Here is a 22244-nt window from a genome sequence, read left to right on the forward strand (position 1 = left end):
CTGGACCTTCTTGTCCCAATTGTTATTCACTATAAATAGACCATATCAGGTGAGTGCACCCTACTGCGAGTGTCGGTGTAGTCATTGTTGAGCTGGCGTAATCCCTGATGCTACAGCATTAAATAATTGGAACTGGAATGTAGTGTTGATATGCACATTGACTGCATTTTTTCAGATCTTTTGCCAACAAGGCGGCATGTAGATGAATAATAACCAAATATACTTTCTTGATGGATAATTGAGTAAGGGGAGACAACGTTATGTTGCTACTTTAAGGTGGCCACTTTTTTTCAGAGATATATTATGTCAACAGGCCCTTCGGCCCACCAGGTCCACACTGACTATCGACTGCCCATTAACACTAGTTGTACGTTATCCCACTTTTGCATCCAATTCCAACACACAATAGATGCAGGAGTAGGCCATTCGGCCCTTCGAGCCAGCACTGCCATTCAATGTGATCATGGCTGATCATCCCCAATCAGTACCCAGTTCCTGCCTTCTCCCCATATCCCCTGACTGCTATTTTTAAGAGCCCTATCTAGCTCTCTCTTCAAAGCATCCAGAGAACCCGCCTCCACCACACAAAAGGAAACCACACACTAAACCCACACAGTTGCAGGGAGAACCTGCATACTCCACACAGACAGCACCTAACGTTTCTGATAACACAGCGGGGAACTCCGTCCATGTCAATTGCTTTTATGTGTTAACTCTCAGGATGCCAGTACGTTATTTTGTGATGATGATCATGGATTCGGGTGCATCTGCAATGGCACAGTATACATTGAGTTCGTCGGGCAGGGACCATTTGTCAGCAATACTGTCTGATTTCACTTTGTAGTCCGTGATTGCATGCAAATCTTGCCACCATACCTACAGTATATAATGGAAAATTTTGGTTAATTTGCCAACAAAAGTACGCAGGGATAAAGAGTGAATCTGTAAATCATGTTCACCTTTCAACATGGGTAATGATCATCGAGAATTGGGGAAAAAAACCCCATCTTAAATGCATGCTTGGAAAATAAGGCATGGTAAAGATAATGTTAATATCTAAGTACCTTCAGATGACTGCCATATTGCCATTTATCCAACTCTCAAAAGAATTTGAAAAAGCTTTCCACTGTACTTCGGTACACATGACAATACACTGAACTAAAGTTAGAATGCAAATACTTCCCTGAGCCTGTCCAGAAATAAACCGCTGATAAGAATTATTTTATTTATATTATTGTAAATATTGATATGATCTTAAATATTGATGTGCGTTTAAAATCAAGCACTTTTCCCACAAACTCTGGAACTTGCACCCCAAAGGTTGTGAAGCTTAGGGTAAATTAGAAGTTCACGTTTGAGATTGTTGTTAGATAAGCATACCTTGTGATACGGACAAACTCGGATGAATCTCGTCTAGGCTGGGATCTAATTGAATAGATTGTGCAGGAAGGACCTGCAGATGCTGGTTTACACCGAAGATGGACACATGTTGCTGGAATAATTCAGCGGGACAAACAGCATCTTTGGAGAGAAGGAACAGAAATAGGTAAATGAAACCCTGAAGAAGGGTTCCAACTCGAAATTTCCTTTTCTCCAGAGATGTTGCCTAACCTCCTGAGTTAAGCCCCTGTCCCACTTTCCAGAGTTACTCACAAATTCTCCCGAGTTTTCCCCTTGATTCAAACTCGGAGAATGTCCGTAGTGAGTCCGTATGAGTCCGTAGGAGTCCGTAGATATTTTGTAGCGGCTCGCAGTGCCAGCCGTAGGTACTTGGGGCATCAGGTAAGTCGGGACGTTTTTTTCAGCATGTTGAAAAATGTCCACGAGTAAAAATAGACCCTGAGTACCTGTGGCTGGCTATTACCGTAAATCTCCGAGTTTGAATCAAGGGGAAACCTCGGGAGAATTTGTGATAACTCAGGAAAGGGACAGGGGCTTTGCTCCAACATTTTGTGTATCTAATTGAATAGATTGTTTGGTGTGGCCCCCTGTTGGTCAGTTTTCAATATATACTGCAGGTTACTTCGATGGCAACTTGTGCAGATAAAAGTTCAAGAAATTGATCATGACCTGGGTCGAATTAGTGGTCAAAATGTGTGGGAAGGAACTGTAGATGCTGGTTTATACCGAGACACAGTGTGCTGAAGTAACTCAGTGGGTCAGGCAGCATCTCCGGAGAAAAAGAATAGGTAACATATTCAGGTCTGATCCCTTCGTCAGTATGAAGCATGATTCCCACCCAGAACGTCACCTATTCTTTTTCTCCAGAGATGCTTCCTGACCCACTGAGTTACTCCAACATTTTGTGCCTATCTTCAGCCCAGTATTTCTTTGACAGCAAAATTAATCCAGACTTTGCGAAAGTTGATTTTCAATATATTTTCTAATTGATGAAATCCACTGCAAACACTGTAATTCTTTTATTGGGGGGGATTTAATAGGTAGTTGTTAACGGCTGCTGAAAACATTTATTTAGAATGAATTTGACACATCAGAACATGCAGGTTCTAAATTCTGAAACATTTAAACTGAATTGTTTTCTCTTTTGCTCGATTCCATTGTGGAGTCCTGGGTATAGAAGATGCCATTAAGCTGCACAAAATAGGTGTATCCTTTGTAAGTATAGAAACGAGGAACTGCAGATGCTGGTATACACAAAACCACACAAATTGCTGGAGTAACTCAGCGGGACAGGCAACATCTCTGCCTGTCCCACTGAGTTACTGCTATGGGCGGCATGGTGGCGCAGCGGTAAAGTTGCTGCCTTGCAGCGCCACAGACCCGGGCTCGATCCCAACTGCGGGCGCTGTCTGTACGGAGTTTGTACGTTCTCCCCGTGACCTGCGTGGGTTTTGTCTGAGATTTTCAGTTTCCTCCCACACTCCAAAGACGTACAGGTTTGTAGGTTAATTGGCTTGGTATAAGTGTAAATTGTCCCTAGTGTGTGTAGGATAGTGTTAATGTAGGTATGTTGCAAAGCGTACCTGAAGCGTCGTTGAAGATCTGCTGCTGAGGGTGTGCGCGATTTTGGCGCCGTTTAGAGGGGGCGGGTTTAAAACGCGATTTTCTCTAAGCTGTTCCAATCGAAAATGTTCAGCCTAGTTAATTATTAACGAAAAATCGCTGGAAGACCCCGTCGCAAAAGCTATTATTAGGTTTAAAGGCCTTGAATAATAGTTATAGTAGTTTAAAAATCAATCTCTAAACCCGCGACCGCCAGCAACCGCAGGGTCTCATAAAGCAAATAGCAGAAGTTAGGTTGTATATTTTTACATTAAAAAGGGCTTCTAAAGATCCCTTTATACTAAGTTTAATATTGCGAGTAGCTCAATTTGGGCCCATTATATCGCGCAGTATTTTTCTCGGCATTTGGGGCACAAATCTACCGCAATGTGAACGTTCTAAACCAGCGCGTTCCACAGGGACCCACTGGAAAGCTGTTTTAAATGGGCATTTATTTACAACAATTAAACACTAAATTCCTTCCATTTGGCCTATAAATTAATGTAAATGAGATTTAAAAATCATGTTTTATTGTGAATTATTTGTGAATATTATTTGGACATTTAGGCTATTTAAAAATGTTAATCATTTATTAAGAAATGGATAGATGTTTAGATCTAGTAATTGAAGTCTGAAATTAGCTACAATTAGGTAACTAACTAATTATATGCTTTAATTTCAGGTCATCCAAGTAAGATTATTTTATATTTGTTTCAGAATGCTTCAATCTATGATAACTGAAAATTTCATTCAGTTCTCTTAATTTTTAAGAAAGTTATGGGCTTTTGACTGTTCACGATCACAGCTTTTTTGTTATGTCCATAGAAAATCAATAGGGAACAAGATGCTCATTTCCCAGTATGAAAATGGCCATAACTTTTTAAATACTTGAGATATGAAAGTGAATTAGGTGTCAAATTAAACTTATTTTTATGCTTTATCTGATGGGATAAATTACAGACTTGATTTTTTAAATCTCAAAATTTTGTAACATTGCTAGTTAATGTACAGGGTCGCTGGTTGGTGCGGACTCGGTGGGTCGATGGGCCTGTTTCTGCACTGTATCGCTAAACTAAGCTACACTTTGTGTCCTTTTTTTATCCTTTCTAAGTGATTAACAAAAGACTACTCTTTTAAAAAAATAATTAAAAGGAACCTATTAAATACTTCCAGATCCTAATATCGGAAAACCGCAGATGGGTCACTCTTTCAGATTAGCTCTCCGCCTATGCGTGTGGTTTTCTGCACAGGATTATTATTCTTAACACAAAAATCCACGTGTTTAAACTTCTATTTTAGAGGATTAGGTTACTAAAGAACACAGTGACGATGATCTCAGATATACAGGCCACAAAGTTCCTTGCATTCCTTTTGTACCCAGATTATCTACTTCTTGCATGTTCTTTTTTTATTAAAAAGTTAGTTTATTTTTTTTTTTTTTCGCTGGTTGACTTTTTACTTTAGTTCCTGGGAGGCACTGAACTGCTCCTTAGAACAGAAACGTGACAATACTGCTTCATTCATCAGACAGATGTTGAAACTGACTCGTGCTTTGACTGCTGATTGTGCGTAAATCCTGCTTGAAATCACTTTTGCAGTCTTTTAACTTGTTAGCCGTAAGCCTCTTTGTATATGTCTGAAGAGGGAGTGGCCGGGGTGAGACTGGCCCTTGATTATGCTGGTGGCCTTGCCGAGGCAGCGTGAAGTGTAGAAGGAGTCAATGGAAGGGAAGTTTGCGTGATGGCCATAATAATGTATGTTTAACCTGTGGTTGAATGGTAACATTCTCACCACCAAGTCTAAAAGATTTGGGTTCAGGACCCACGTCAGTGTCCAAGTCAAGACTGATGCTCCCGATACAATACTGAGAGAACATTGTTCTGGACCCACTGTCTTTTGCATTGATTTTGAACTAAGGCCCCCTCGGGTCTCTAAGACTGGTGAAAATAAAATCACAGAGGGTAATTATCTCTGTAGCCATGGCCAACATATATCTCTGAATTAGTGTCACTGAAGAACTAATTGTCTGGTCATTATCGCATTGCCATTTGCAGGACCTGGATGTGGCTGCCATGTTTCTGGCACTTCAACAGTTCAGAAGTCACCTCAATGACTAATGGACTTTGGAACAATGCAATCGGCAGTAGAGAAAACTAAAATAACTAAATAAATAATGCCATGGGAGGAACGTGATCTACCTACAATAAAGTTCCTGCCCCATTCATTTTATTTATTCATGAGAGGTGGATGCTGTTGGCAATGCTGGTGTTCATTGTTCATGCCCAATTGCTTCTGAGTTTGAAGTTGAATTCAGGTGTATTTCATCCCTAAAGGAGATCAGTATTTTTATTGTTTTTATTTTAACAACCCTGTTACTTAATTGTAAGATATGAGACAAGCTTTCTGTTTAAAATTTATCGGGATGCATCACAGCATGAATTGGGTACAGCTCCATCCAAGACTGCAAGACATTGTGGAGAGTTGTGGACAAAGCCCAGACCATCACGCAAACCAATCTCCATTCCATTGACTCCATCTACACTTCACTGCCTCGGCAAGGCCTCCAGCTTAACCAAGGACAAGTCTCACCCTGGTCACTCCCTCTTCTCCCTTCTCCCCAATTTATTTTCTAAATGGGGAGAGAATCCAGAAATCGGAGGTGCAAAGGGACATGGGAGTGCTAGTACCGGTTTCCAAAAAAGTTAAAGAAAGCAACCCAATGCTAGCATTTATTTCAAGAGGGTTTGTATATAAAACCAGGGATGTAATGTTGAGGCTCTATAAGGTGCTGGTAAGGCTGCATTTGGAATATTGTGAGACATTTTGGGCACCGTATTTGAGGAAGTATGTGCTGACTCTGAAGAGGGTCCAGAGGAAGTTTACAAGAATGATCCCAGGAATGAGTAGGTTCACCTACGATGAGCGTTTGTCGGCACTGAGCCTGCACTCGCTGGACTTTAGAGGAATGAGGGGGGACCTCATTGAAACATACAGATTAGTGAAAGGCTTGGATAGGGTGGAAGTGGAGAGGATGTTTCCACTAGTGGGAGAGTCTCGGACTAGAGGTCATAGCCTCAGAATTAAAGGACGTTCTTTTAGGAAGGAGATGAGGAGACATTTATTTAGTCAGAGGGTGGTGAATCTGTGGAATTCCTTACCACAGAAGGCTGTGGAGGCCAAGTCAGTGGATATTTTTAAGGCAGAGATAGATAGATAGATTTGTGATTAGTATGGGTGTCAGAGGTTCTGCGGAGAAGGCAGGAGAATGGGGTTAGGAGGGAGAGATAGATCAGCCATGATTGAATGGCCTAATTCTATTCCTATCACTTATTAACTTTACTTACAATTTATGAGTGAGATATCATTTATGACCCATCAGGCAAGAAGTACAGAAGTTTGAAAATGCACACCTCCAAATTCAGGGACAGTTTCTTCCCATCAGGCAACTGAACCTCTCACCAACCTCATTGGCGTCCTTTGAACTATCTTTAATCGGACTTTCTATTGCTAATTATTGCATCCTTTATCGGTATGCTGTGGACAACTTGCTTGTAATCATGCAGTTTTTTCTTTGACTGGATGGCGGTACATGTGACACACTAAACTAAACATTCCAGAATTATTTAATTACCTGAATTCAAATTCCGCAAGTGAGATTGTGCCACAGCATGAATCACTGGCTTCCTTTCTAATAACCTAACCACTAGGCAGCTGACCTTAAATCAACAAATCTATTTACTCCTTGAAAAATGCCGCTGGATGGCAATCAGCACTTTCAGTCTCAGTTTAGTTCCAATGAATAGTTTGATTTCCATCCCAAATTACCATTTCGATCGAAACTAAGGTATAGACTCAAAAGCCTTATTTCACCTCATGCCTTCAATCCTTAATGACACCTAATGCTGGATATAATAGCCCAAGGTCCTAACCCAACATCAGAGGAACAAGCAACATTTTGGTGTACATCAACGCTTCTTTTTTTAATACGTCTCTACATCCATTTGTTTGTCCCTCAAGATTTTCATATACTTCCTGAAGATGTCGAGGGATGGTACTTGGGTCACCGTAGCATGATGCAGATCAATCCCATTCCCGCATTAATTTCTCCCTCCCGTTACCTCTTTGCCCACTTCCCCATCACCTTTGCATTAGATTACTTGGCGTGGGCATCCAGGGGAAACACGGTCAAAGGGTGAATGCACAACTCCACCCAGACAGCACTGGAGATCAGGTAAACTCCAGGTGTTTGGTGCTGTGAGGCAGCATCTCCACTGCCTGCCCAACTGTGCATTGTAAGTTTGATACAAAATCCTAAAAACCTTAATCAAATTACCCCTGAACTTTCAGAATTTCTGCGAATGCACGTATGGTTTATCCTCATTTCCTAAGAGCCCAACAGCTTTCTCGTCAATCTTGCAAGGTCGATACATCTTTCTTAACTATGGCGTTTAAAAACTTGTGCAGCATTTCAGATTTGATCTCGCCAGTGTTTTGTTACAAAACATACTCCCCTTTATATTCTAGCCCCATACTAGTTGCAATAGCTAACATTCCATCAGCCTTTTGATTCATGTTATGTTGTCAGGATGGGAAGGAATAATCATTTTTGTTTTGTGCAAAATATTCCCTTAATGCTTTTACAGTAAAGCATATATTTTTAGGCCTCTAAAACTATTGATTCCTAGGAATCTGAGTGTCTTTGTGCTCAGTCATGCAGGAGGGAAGTGGAAAGTATTTTTGCTGAAGAAGGGTGTCGACCCTAAACGGCACTCATTCCTTCTCCCCAGAGAAGGGTGGTCATGGTGGCGCAGCGGTAGAGTTGTTGCCTTACAGCGCTTGCAGCGCCAGAGACCCGGGTTCGATCCCGACCACGGATACCATCTGTATGGAGTTTGTATGTTCTCCCCGTGACCACGTGGGTTTTCTCCGAGATCTTCGGTTTCCTCCCAGACTCAAGATGTACAGGCATGTAGGTAAATTGGCTTGGTGTATGTGTAAAATTGTCCCTAGTGTGTGCAGGATACTGTTAATGTGCGGGGTTTGCTGGTCTGTGCAGACTCCGTGGACCTGTTTCCTTGCTGTAGCTCTAAACTAAACGAAACTGCTGCCTGTCCCGCTGAGTCCCTCCAGCATTTTGTGTCTATCTTCAAATTATTTTTGTGCATTCTGTATCATCCCCTTTGCTCTACCTATTCGTGAGTTTGACTTGATTGTGTTTATGTGCATTGATATCTGATCTGTTTGGATCACCAAAGCTTTTCACTGTACCTCGGTGCATGTGACAATTCTAAATCTAAAACCAATCAAATTAATTTTCATCGAATAATTTAAAGATTTTTTTTATCTGATAATTTAATTTTCAGTGTCAGTTAGAACTCTAGACATCATGTTCGGAATAACAATTGCAGAAATGTCTGAGCTTTTCCAGTGGAAGATGCTGCAAGGATTATAGATAACAAACCTGACTGCACAGCTCCTGGGAAGCTAAAAGGGACACAGGACACAAGGGGAGGGATTGTTTGAGCTTCTGATGTTGTTCTGCAAATAAAGGAGCAATGCAATAATCAGGATTCTGGCCCAGCTCATGCTCAGAGTGGATTAGAGGGAACTGCTGTAGGAAAGTCTATAGAAAAGGCAGACCTCTCCCATGAAAGGGATATGACTTTGCAGTTAATAACTTTGGGCTCTCGTAATTAGAATCAATTCTTATGAGTGGAAATCCCTGCCGCTGCTGTTGCATGGTCGTGCACAAGTAGACTTTGCTGCGATTTGTTGTGCTTTGCCAATTTACAGACAATGCTGCCTAACAGTTGTGTGAGGAAGGTTGGAACATGTCAAAACTTGTGTAAGTGTAGAAGCCAATTACAAAGCCAAATTGTGTGTTTGCCTTCGATGCAAGGATTTGGATTGTAAGGCAAATGAAGTCTTATTGCAATTACATAGAGGCTTAGTAAGATTGTACCTTGGGCAGCGAGGACGTTTTTGATCACCTTACGCAAGGAAAGATATTCTTTGCTGGGAATGTACTGTAGAGATTCATGAGATTGATTATTGGAATAGGTGGGAAGAGCGATTAAACAGGTTGTGCCTGTAATCCTTGATGTTCGGAAGATAACAGCCTCCTTAATTCACAGAACACTTTTAGAGTATTTAGGCAGGATATATTTTGTGAGATTATTTCCTCTAAATCATTGGCATAGGTTACATTTTCAGCCATTGAAAACTGAAAGTAATGTCTTCGATCATTTGGGTGGCATGGTGCCGTAACGGTAAAGCTGCTGCCTTACTGCGCCAGAGACCTGGGTTTGATGCTGATCACAGGTGATGTCTGTGCAGTTTGTATATTCTCCCTGTGACTGCATGGGTTCTCTCCGGGTGCTCCGTTTCCCTCCCACACTCCAAAGATATACAGGCTTTGTCTTCCAAAGACTTTGCCTTCCATCACAGTGAGGAGGAGATTCACTGTGATGGATGTTTGTGTGAATTGAATTGTTTGTGTGTCTTATAGAAATTATTTCTGTTTGTATGACTGTAGAAACAGAGTTTCGTTTGAGCCTCATTTGAGGTTCAAATGACAGTGAATAAATACTGTATATTGTATTGTATATTGTTTGTAGATTAATTGGCTTCGGTAAATTTGTAAATTGTTCCTAATGTGTAGGCAGTCTTAGCGTACTGAGTGATCACTGGTCGGCACGGACTTGGTGGGCCGAATGGCTGGGCTGTATCTCTAAAGTCTAAATTTAAGTCCAAATTTTTGGTATTCTCTATTCCAGATGGCTATGGATGTTCAGTCACTGGATACATACAAGACTGATATCAAGGATACGGGAATAGTTTGGAAAGTGGACTTTTGATGTGGATGATCAATAATGATGTTATGTTACTGTGCAGCAGGTTTTGGCGCACTTCCATAGTTTCAGCTGCAGCTGGTCGTAAAGGTTGTTGTAGCTGCCACCTCTGTCCAGTTGTTCTGTGAACTGTTGTTCCTCTCCTCACTGGGCCATCATCAACCTTTGTGCCCTGGGGGCACCTCCTGCAGCCGGCCTTGAGGGCACTGTGTCTACATTTTGACCCGACACATCTCCAGAGATGCTGCCTGACCCACTGAGTTACTCCAGCACTTTGCATCTTTTTTTTGTAAACAGACGTCTGCAGTTCCTTGTGTCTCCATCTCATTTGTGCATATGTGCTGTGTAAACGTGTCGGTGCTTACAATGGTGAGGTGGCTGCTAATTACCCAGTGTTGGTTCATTCTACCAAGCATCAATATGTTGGCTGAGTATTGGTATACTTTGCTGAGTCCTGTCCAGTGCAATGTTAAAAAATGAGCATTGCACATTAAGTATTAACTACCTATGTGTGGTCGATGATGCCACTTATTTCTGAGTGGCAATCCTTTTTGCTGAGTAGCAATAGAGATTGATCTTTGGCCACCAACACTAAATGGTCAATGGAATCAAGAATTGTGAGGCAACCCTCAAAGCTTTTGCCGACTTGTGATCACATCCTTTGATGCATCGGTATTTCTTGTTTGATTTGCTGTGGTGGGACTAAAGGAGAGTGGAGAGCAAAGAAGAGTTTACAATGGCATCTTGACGACATTCCTTGCACAGTTCGATATTCAAGGAGCATTTGCCAGTGTCATTGAAACAGCCGAAATGGTGACAGTGCTTCACTTTTCCTAATCTCCTTCGGCTTTGCTGGCTCAGTCACAAGCCACAGTTGAAGGACCAAGGTTGCAAGGTGACCTTAGTCTGATCTGAGATTAACGGGAATGAAAAACAAAAAGTCAAAAAGGCCTTTTCTGTTCCCTCGACTGGGTGAATGCTGATTGCCTGCAAGGACGTGAAAGAGGGTTTGGCAGTTTTTCAAAGCATTGAAGTCAACAAAGGTACTTTATATTTCCTGGAATTGACAAGCAGTTTAACATGGATCTTAAATGGCTGATACTAAGTACAAGAGATTAGTGAAGGCTGGTGAATTTTGTGCTAAAATCCACACAGATAGATCTTTTGAAAGCAAACTTAAAAGCAAAAACTGAAACCAAAAATAAACAACACACTGACTTAAGTTCATTTTTAATATCTACTCAACTTTGCATCCATGAGTGTGAAATATGCAACATCTGCACAGTCGATTCCGAAATAAGCATGTGATTTACTTGTATGCCAAGAGTCAGAAATAGCCACAGGCATCCATCTTGTTTTGTAGTGTGGTGTAGGGGAGCAAAGTAATTATATTATTTATAAATGATCTGGTAGTTCAGAAACACAAGTTCAATTCCCTTTGTGGTAGCTGTGAAATTTAACTACGTAAATCTGAAATAAAAACTATTATTAAAGACCATGACCACAAAGCAAGTACGTTATCAGAAAATTGGCTGAGAATTAGGCATTGCAGTTTATGCCAACCAGCGATCACTCATTCACTCGAGTTCTATGCATTTGACTTTTATCTCGAGTTCTATGTATCTGAGTTCTATGAATAACTACCATCACATTTGGGGAATTCTGGAGCGCAATCAACATAGAAGCCCGCATGTCTTTAGGATGTGGAAGCCAATTCATTGGATGTTTTCAAGAGAGAGTTAGATGTAGCCCTTGGGGCTAACGGAATCAATGGATATGGGGAGAAAACGGGAACAGAGTACTGATTTTGGATGATCAGCCATGATCATATTGAATGGCGGTGCTGGCTCGAAGGGTCGAAAGGCCTACTCCTGCTCCTATGTTCTATGTTTCAATGTTTCTATGAAACCCACACAGTCACAAACTCTACACTGACCGCACCCGAGGTCAGGATCGAACCAGGATCTCTGGCGGTGTGTGGCAGCAGCTCTACCAGCTGCACCTCCTATCTATCCTGCCATCCTATCTATGTGAGCAACTGCATTACTGCCCAACCACTGTCTGTCCACTTACCCAAGAAAGACTTGCAAAGAAGTGTTTGTCCTTGGATGAAACTCTAACTTACAACATTGTATGTCAGAAAAAAGAAGTAGGAACCTCTTAAGCAAACTCTTTTCTTAACGGGGGACATATGGCCGGGTAGGGGTTATCGGCAGTTCAAGGGTACGAGCTCTTTCATTCAGCATGTAACATGATCCCATCCTACTGTCCCTGGACCTTAGACTGAACCTTGAACTGGCTTAGACCAGAAATAATAGAGCTTGTCTTGAAATTAAAGTCCTCCTTTGAAACACAACTCTGAAAGGGTTGGTCTTTCTCTGTCCTTTGGCCAAAGGAAAAGAACATTTGATGTCAGTCAGAAGATAATTAGTAAATAACTAATGAAGGGATACTTATGTGAAACTAAGAACAGAAAATGATGAAAATAAGTTTAAGATCAATAAACCTGAAAAATCAACTGTTGACACTTTTGTTGGGATTTAATTAGGATTGGCACAATTAAGATGCAGTGATCTTTGTTGAGGAGATACAATCCAGATGTAAACGTGGTTTTCTTATTCCAAAGCTGCGGAGGGTTTACCGTGTTTAAATATGTCTTGGTTCAAAAAGACCTTGACTATTCATAGTTGCTGTAATCAACAAGAGAACATGGCGCATTCTCTGGAGAAGAGAGGATCTATCTGACAAGTTTGCAAAAAGTAAAATGTGGGAAAAAAACATTCTTGCTGCCAAGACGAAAGTAACGGAATAGAATAATTTATTGTCACATGTGACAGGGCACAGTGGAATTCTTTGAAAGTGTACCCAAGGTATACAAATAGTCACCACATACAGCGCTGACAAAGTTACAAAGTACCCCTGCCAGCTCCTTCTTTGTTCTCCCCCCCCCACCTCCCCTCCAGCTCCCTTTTCCGAAATCATCATTCTTCTCTAGTAGTGTCTGCCATGTTTTGGTCTTTATATTCTGCAGAATGCTTATATCCCATTTAGAATTGAAATTCTGTCTTTCACACAGCACAAACTAGTGCACATTTTTAAAAGTGATTTCGAAATCATAAAAGATTCCAAAATAATTTTCTGGTAAAGTTATTTGGGAGATGACTAAGGTGGTCAACGAGCATTGGAGATAGACTTTAGCCAAAGTATCATCCCAACATGAACATCACTGAAACAGATTATCTGTTTAAGAAACAACTGCAGATGCTGGAAAAATTGAAAGTAGACAAAAGTGCTGGAGAAACTCAGCGGCTGAGGCAGCATCTATGACGCGAAGGAATAGGTGACTTTTCGGGTCGAGACCCTTCTTCAGACTGACGGGTTTGTTGTGCAATGACAGTGCAGGCCAAGTAGCGCCGCACTTGACTGCAATTAAATATTAGATTAAAAAAAAAAAAAAAATCAATTCATTGTAGGCACTAATTTCAGTTTTCAATTGGTTTGACTTTTTTAAGGTGTGTACAAAATTAGGGGTACCAAATGGAGATGGGTATTTTATCAACCATATGTCATTAAAAACTTTATGCAATTCAATAATGAACAGACGATAGGCATAAAATGGGCATAATATAATTCCTATCATTGCATTCAAATAGAAGCTAATGTTAAATTCGTAAAGGAATCTGAGAAATACAAATATTTTTCCGGCTATCTGCACCACTCTAAAGGTTTATCTCAATTGCCAATTAATTGGAAATGATGAAAGTTGTTGGTTGATCTGCAATTGTGAAGTGGTACCAACATTTACAGATGAAAATTATATCCCGGCAAACCTAACCGTAAAATTTTAATTGCTCGTGATATCCTAAGTATGTAAATACAAATTCCTTCTTTCTTTCTTTGAAGTGTTTTCTAATTTTTTCAAATAGAATGCTGCATGATATTCAAGAAGGAGGCCTAACAAGTCTTAAATCATAATTGCTAATGCATCATTTATGACTCTTGGTGTTCCTTTGCACATAGCTACCTGAAACAGGTCTCATTAACACTTATAATTAGTGACACAGTACCCAATGGTGCAGAGTCTGGTGAACGTTAATCAAATTCCAGCTGTCTTGCACTTCTTTCTCGATTTCTACATTCTCGGTATTTCAAGCCTACGACTCAGTTGAAGAGGCACCTGCTGTTTTGGTAGAATTGAAACTTCTGGCCAGCATTTTATCTTTTACATAGAAACATAGAAAATAGGTGCAGGAGTAGGCCATTCGGCCCTTCGAGCCTGCACTGCCATTCAATATGATCATGGCTGATCATCCAACTCAGTATCCTGTACCTGCCTTCTCTCCATACCCCCTGATCCCTTTAGCTACAAGGGCCACGTCTAACTCCCTCTTAAATATAGTCAATGAACTGGCCTCAACTACCTTCTGAGGCAGAGAATTCCACAGATTCACCACTCTCTGTGCAAAAAATGATTTTCTCATCTCGGTCCTAAAAGACTTCCCCCTTATCCTTAAACTGTGACCCCTTGTTCTGGACTTGCCCAACATCGGGAATAATCTTCCTGCATCTAGCCTGTCCAACTCCTTAAGAATTTTGTAAGTTTCTATAAGATCCCCCCTCAATCTTCTAAATTCTAGCGAGTACAAGCCGAGTCTATCCAGTCTTTCTTCATATGAAAGTCCTGCCACCTTTGAGGAAGCAGATAATTCTATTCATGCCAATGATACCAGATACACATAAAGAGACACAAAGTAGCTCGGGGGATCTGGCAGCATCTCTGTAGAACATGGATAGGTGACGTTTCAGGACGGGACTGATTCTCGGGGGGTGGAGAAAGCTGTAAGAGGAGGGGCAGGCCAAACCAGGCAGGTAATAGGTTGATGTGCAGGAATGAACTGCAGATGCTGGTTTACACCGAAGATAGACACAAAATGCTGGAGTAACTCAATGGAACAGGCAGGAGAGAAGGAATGGATTACATTTTGGGCCGAGACCCTTCTTCAGACCAATAGGGAGGGGAGGGGGGGTGGTTGATAGGCAGATGGTTATACAAAGGCCAAAGATGAAAAGACAGAAGTTGTGAGACAAAAGGATTGAGGAGTTGCTTATTGTGAGGTGAGAGGAAGAAATATAGGTGGAAGGTGAGGTGGAAAGGGTGTAATATGTGTGAGTCCAGGAAAGCCATAGGAAAGAGTGGGAGTGGGGTAGGAGGGGGGGGTGGAGAAAGGGACAATGTGCTTTGATGATAGCTGTCTATAAACAAATGAAAAAGTGGTGAAATCAAGCTGTGTGGTTTATTTATTTATTATTTTTCTTATCTTCAGGTTTCAAAATCCCTTTGTGTTTGGTGTATCAGAGAGGAATGTCGGATGTGTGTTAATTAATTTATGAGTAATATTTGAAAAAAAGTGACGTCAACTTTAAAAATTGCAGATCGTTTCTTTTTCTCTCCCCCGCTGGTATGTGGTTCTCCTTTAAGTGAATGTTGAAAAACATTGGGTAATTGCCGCTTGCTCACATATTGCATACTCTCCGAGGTCATGGTGTAATCTAATTTGGGCTGAATGAAATTCTTACCACATTGCCGCACATGGGAAAAGCCGCTCCACCTATTTGCGTTTCAGGAGCAAATTGTTTTGCTAGCCCAGCCAATTATGGGTCATGGGACTATTTTTCGCGTTCTCATATCACCTTGGTTTAAGCTAATGTTATGATTGGGCTGGTTCTTCTGGAGTTCAGAGTTCGCTGCTATAAGGACCTGCTTTGTGCAGGAGTTTGAACTGTACTGGCTGTGCAGTTTTGTTTTCCATTTGTTTCACATCACAAGGTATTTTCCAGTTGAGCCCCATGTGGAGGAATTTTAGATGGAAACAGAAAATGTCTTTAAAAACATCAGATTAGTCTGAAAGTGAAAGAATGATTAATATTTCAGTCACAAGCACTTCGATCACACTTTAAGATTACCCTACCGTTTCCCTTTGAGACAAAGACCGATCTATGCATTTCTAATATTTCCTGGGTATACTGTATATCAGACATTCAGTTATTATAGTTATAAAGCTTGGAGGTGATGAAGAATGTGAATTCTCTGGTTGGACATCATAACTGCATTTGTGAAAGATTCCTGGTTAGTGTATCCAGTGAGATGGGTAATGTGTTTCTTGTGAACGCATTTGTCATGTTCCTGCTTAGGATAACCAGAGCAATTTGTCTCCTATTACTAGAAAGAGTTAGGTATCAGCTCCTTCAGTTTGAAGCATTGGCAGGGATCTGAATGAGAAAATTCAAAGTGCTGTGATTATCACTGAAAGATCAACTCTTGAAATCAGTTTTAATTGGCAAAGTGGTTTTGCTGCTTTGCGATATTCAGCATAGGAACAAAATCAAGATGTTATATCGAGGCATGAGAGATTGCAGATGAAAGTCCTGGATGGTCGAGTGGTTAAGGTGTTGGACTTAAGAAATAATGAATGAACGAACATTCACTTGGGTTCAAACCTGGTAATTCATTAAGTTTGCCGTATATTTTTAATTCATATCTGATGATTTCAATCCAGTCAAATGTTCATATCTCCTAAAATAAATTATTTCTATTACCTTCAAAGTACATTAAATGCATAAAATGTTCCCATTCATACTCTGCATCATACGGTATCAAAAACATGTTCTTTGATCCATTCTTCTTCTTCTTCGTGCCCAGCCTAAAGTTGTAAGACAACTTGTTCTGTTTGATCTTCTGTTTGTGCACGGCAAGTTGATTGCATTCGTCGAAACAGGGTGGACCACGTGAAGGTTGCAATCCCTCACCCCTTGGCCCATTGTGTTTGTGCTACCATCAAACATCTATTTGTACCAAACCTATATTAATCCCATTTTATTCTCTCCACAATCCCATCTACCTGACCCAGATTTGATTACTCAAGATAGACACAAAATGCTGTAGTAACTCAGCAGGTCAGGCAGCATCTCTGGAGAAAAGGAATTAGTGACGTTAAGGGTCAAGACCCTTCTTCAGACTGAGAGTGAGTGTAGACTCTCTACTCATCTACACACTAAAGGAAATGGGCAATGGACATCTACGGACTCAGACATCTATGGGGGGAAATCATAGCACCTTAAGGAAACCCGCACAGACACAGTGAAAATGTGAAAACTCCACACAGACAGCACTGAAAATCAAGCTTAAACCCAGGTCACTGCAGCTGTGAGGCAGCATCTCAACCAGCTGGACCGTACATGGATAGGACCAGTTTGGAGGGATATGGGCCAAAAATTGGCAGGTAGGACTAGTATAGCTGGGACATGTTGGCCTGTGAGAGAAAGTTGGGCCGAAGGGCCTGTTTCCACGCTGTATTACTCTGTGCCTCTCCCTTGGAGCCTTTAAAAAAAAAAACTTTGATTCATTATTTTAAATACGTTCTTACCTCTGTTGAAATAAAGATTTCATTCAATTAAAACAACCATCATATAATCTAATCCAAAGGTTTACGTCTTTGTTAATTAATCTTTGTTTTAACATATACAGTTGTTCAAATGCTGAATGACAACTTTCCTGAACTTATGTTACATCTGCAAAACAAAGTTTTCTTTCTGTCAGTGATATCATAACATAATTTTGCACAGTGTCCAAAATAATCAAAGCAAGAAAGGCTTAATCACAAATAACCTGAAAAGACAAGCATCAACCAACAAAATCTGGAAAATATCATAAGCCTCTCTCTGCCCCTTATCTCATGATTATCTTTAAAGCCCAAGGATTTGAGAGATAAATCTATATTACACATATATGTCCCTGGAATTCTATTGCCCTTATTCTCTGGATATGAGAAATACAGTCAACATATATTTATTGTCCATTCTCCGTTACCATGGCGACAATGAGATTGTTATCAAGAGTGTTTTATTGGTATATGTACTGAAACGGAGCAATGACATTTTAACTTAGTCTAGAGATACAGCGTGGAAACAGGCCCTTCGACCCACCGAGTCTGCGCCGACCAGCGATCCCCATATTTTAACACTATCCTAGACACACTAGGAACAATTTACATTTATACAAAGCCCATCAACCCACAAACCTGTAGGTCGTTGGAGTGTGCGAGGAAACGGAAGAACGTGGTTCACGGGGAGAATCCCGTGGTTGGGATTGAACCTGGGTCTCTGGCGCTGAAAGTGCTGTAAGGCAGCAACTCCACCGCTGTGACACTGTTCCCCCTCTACTTGGAGCAGCATGACTGGTTTGTAAACACAGTACTCAATAAAAAGTGTATTAAACATAAAACATTTTAATAAATAAAAAAAACTAATATAGCGTAAAAACAAATAAAGGTCTGAAGTTGCTGGCGTAACCCTCGGCAGTTCATAGTTCGGGTGGTTGGAATTTGTAGTATTCAATAACTTGTTGGGTGTTGGGGGAAAAAAACTGTTTCTGAATCTGGATGTTACAGTTTTCAGACCTATAACTTCTTACGATGGCAGGAGTGATACGAGATCATGGCCCGTGTGATGTGTGTCCTTGATGAAGCTGGCTGCCTTTTTGAATCTGTGCTTCCTATAGATCGCTTCAATGGTGGGTAGGTCAGTACCTGTGATGGACCGGGCAGTGTCCACCACTTTTTCTAATCTTCATTCCCGAGCTTTCGAGTTGCCGAACCAGGCCATGATACAATCCGTTGATATGCTCCTGTTTTTGATATATATTACCCATCTGTGGAAGATCAAGAGAGAATTCTTCAGCATACTGAATCTTCTCAGGAAACGGAGGCGTTGATGGGCTTACTTCATGATTGCATCAATGTGCTGGGTCCAGGACAGATCTTCAGAGATATGCACACGCAGGAACTGGATGTTGTTAACTCTCTCCACCACTGACCCATTGATGAAGACATGTTTCTCCTGAGATGCTGCCTGTCCCGCTGAGTTACTCCAGCGTTTTGTGTCAGACTTTCAATTTAAACCAGCATCTGTAGTTCTTTCCTACACCATTTTAATACTTTTTTCAGGTAAACTTTGAGGACAGTGTCATTCACAAGGTGCATCATGTTTTTATCTGCAAATGTTACACTAATAATATTGCAGTCGGTGGGTTTTGAACTTGAAAATGAGATGGTGAAATCATTTCTAGTGTTTCTTTATCTTTCGTGTTTTAGAGAGCATTATGTCGAAACTGAACTGGGGAGTCACGGTGGCACAGCGGTAGAGTTGCTGCCTTACAGCAAAATGCAGCGCCTGATCTCCGTGATCTGCGTGGGTTTTATCCGAGAACTTCAGTTTCCTCCCATGCTCCAAAGACGTACAGGTTTGTAGGTTTATTGGCTTGTTTAATTGGCTTGATAAAATGTTAAATTGTTCAAGTTGGCGATATGCAGAGTACTGCCCTGCCGACTACAAAATCCAGAAGGTTCAGAAGGAACTGTTCAACAATATCACATCAAGGATGTTTAATACTAAACCAAAATGAAATCTCGAATTCCATATTTCTTTGATTAGTTAACGGTTCACTTCTATATTTTGGGCAGTAAATTGTAAACATGTTGTTATTTTCTTCACTGGATAACTAATGATTGTCTTGATATTTTTTTTAAAAGCTGGAAAGGGTGCAGAGAAGATTTACGGAGATAGAAACATAGAAAATAGGTGCAGGAGCAGGCCATTCGGCCCTTCGAGCCAGCACCGCCATTCATTGTGATCATGGCTGATCGTCCCGTATCAATAACACGTGCCTGCCTTCTCCCCATATCCCTTGACTCCACTAACCCCTAGAGCTCTATCTAACTCTCTCTAAAATCCCTTAAAGATGTTGTCAGGACTCGGGTAGGGGGAATAGAGAACCAGAGGACATAGGTTTAATAGGAACATGAGGGATACCTTTTTCACACAGAAGGTGGTGGGTGTATGGAACGAGCTGCCAGAGAAGGTAGTTGAGGCAGGGACTATTGCAAGGCTTGAGTAACATTCAGACAGATACATGGATAGGCCAAACGCAGGCAAGTGGGACTAGAGTAGATGGGACATGTTGGCTGGTGTGGGCAATTTGGGTTGAAGGGTCTATTTCCACGCTGTATGACTATGACTATGAGATAATGAAAAATAAATTACATGATTATAAAACTACAGACTATGTTTTCCTCTGAATAATATTTTTTTTTAATAGGGATCTTTTATGAGTCAAAACCTCAGTCAATTCACAACTTGCCTTTTCTGATATCGGCTTTCCCCTGGGAGTTTGATGTTGTTCTAGCCTCTTCGGCAATTTCCTCTCATGAAACATTGCACCATTTTCCTGTTACTTCATCTCAATTTAACTGTAATTGTCAAGGGTTTTCCAAGAATTATATATATATTATATATTGATATATATTACCCATCTGCAAATGGGATGTTCAAACATATAACTTGCTCCATTAGTTTTCACAGAGATGGTGAGAACCCCTCGAAATGCTCCATTGAAACATCGTGGATGTATTAACCAGCTTTTTTTCCCCCTCTTGAATGCTTCCCAAGAAATCTCAATCTTCCCAAAAGAGTGCAGTACGGTGGCTCAGCAATAGAGTTGCAGCCTTAAGGCCCTGTCCCACAAGGCGAGTTTATCCAAGAGCTCTCCCGAGTTTAAAAAAAATCAAACATGTGGTAAGTACGTAGAATATATGTAGCGGGTACGTCGGAGCTCGTGGATGTCTCGTAGCGGCTCGTAATGCTAACGGCAGGTACTCGGGGAAACGCGGAAACTCGTGAAGTTTTTTCAACAGTGAAAAATTTCCAAGAGTAAAAAAATACTCGTGATGAAGTATCATGAGTTTGATTTTTTTGTTTTAAACTCGGGAGAGCTCTTGGGTAAACGCGCATCGTGGGACAGGGCCTTTACAACGCCAGGGACCTGGGTTTAAACCTGATTACGGGCGCTGTCCGAATGGAGTTTGTACGTTCTCTCCATGACCTGTGTGGGTTTTCTCCGAGATCTCCGGTTTCCTCCCACACTCCAAAGACGTACAGGTTTGTAGGTTATTTTTTTTATGTAAATATAAAATTGTCCCTAGTGTGTATAGGATGGTGTTAATGTGCGGGGATCACTGGTCGGTACGAACTTGGTGGGCCAAAGGATCTGTTTCCACGCTGTATCTCTAAACTAAAATAAACTAAAAAATGTTAAACCACTTCCCCTCAGATCTCACCAGGAGCAGGGGAAAGTTCAAATATATTTTCTTTACCCAAAGTAAGATCAGAATTTTTTTTTTTTTAAATCTGAAGGATTCCAACCCAAAATGCTATGTGTCCATTTGCCTCCACGGATGCTGCCTAACCTGCTAACTTTAGATTAATTTAGATATACAGAATAGAAACAAGCCCTTCACTGAGTCCACGCCGACCAGCAACCATCTGAGCATTAGTTGTATCCCACACACTAGGGACAATTTACAAAAGGTAATTAACCTACAAACCTGCACATCTTTGGAATATTGGAGGAAGCTATACCACCTGGAGAAACCCCACGCAGCCACGGGGAGAACATACAAACTCCACACAGACAGTACCCATAGGTCATGGTTGACCCCAGGTCTCTACCCAGTAAGGTTGCAACTCTAAAGCTGCTCCACTGTACTGCCCCAAAGTTCCTCCAGCATTTTGCTTTTTGCGTCATCTGATGCCGGCCCTGATTTGTTCTCGCCTCCAATTTATTACCCCGCCCCACCCCACCCCCTCCTCTACTTTCAGTCTGAAGAAGGTTTCCAAGCTGAAACGTCACCCATTCCTTTTCTCCGGATATGCCGCCTGACCCACTGAGTTACCCCAGCATTTTGTGTCTGGACACATTCTGCAAAGTGGCCGTCCACTCTGCGTTTGGCCACTGTTGTGATGGCAACGTTGTGAACATCGAAGGTAGTCTACTAAATTGGAAAAAGTACAAGTAAATCAGTCATTTATTTGGAAGAAGAATTGGGAGTTCTTGGATGTCAGAAGGAATGGGGTAGAGGGGCAGGGAAGGTGGAATGGGAAGGCAGAATGGCTGAAGAAGTGGAAGCCAAGTATTACCACTGTCCCACTGTAACCTGACCCTCTGCCCTTGATCTTTTGCTCCTTCACTCTTTTGATGAAACGCAATGTAAGCTTAGAATACAGCATTTCATCCCCTGCCATGTGTACTAAAGTACTCAACATTGTTTTCAGCAATTTTGGGTAATTAGTCAACGCATTTATATATCTTATATTACCAGTATTTAGATTTCTTTCCTCTCCTCATCATGTATCTCAGATTTAATTCATTTCATCACATTTATATCTCTTCGAGACACTTCTTTGCTGAACCACCACTACACGTTATCAATTAAGTGAAAAACCTAAGATACGGTTAATTATTTCATGGACCTACATCTTATTCCACCGTACTGTGTG

This window comes from Amblyraja radiata, chromosome 39 (assembly GCF_010909765.2).
Source record: "Amblyraja radiata isolate CabotCenter1 chromosome 39, sAmbRad1.1.pri, whole genome shotgun sequence".
Classification (NCBI taxonomy): Eukaryota; Metazoa; Chordata; class Chondrichthyes; order Rajiformes; family Rajidae; genus Amblyraja; species Amblyraja radiata.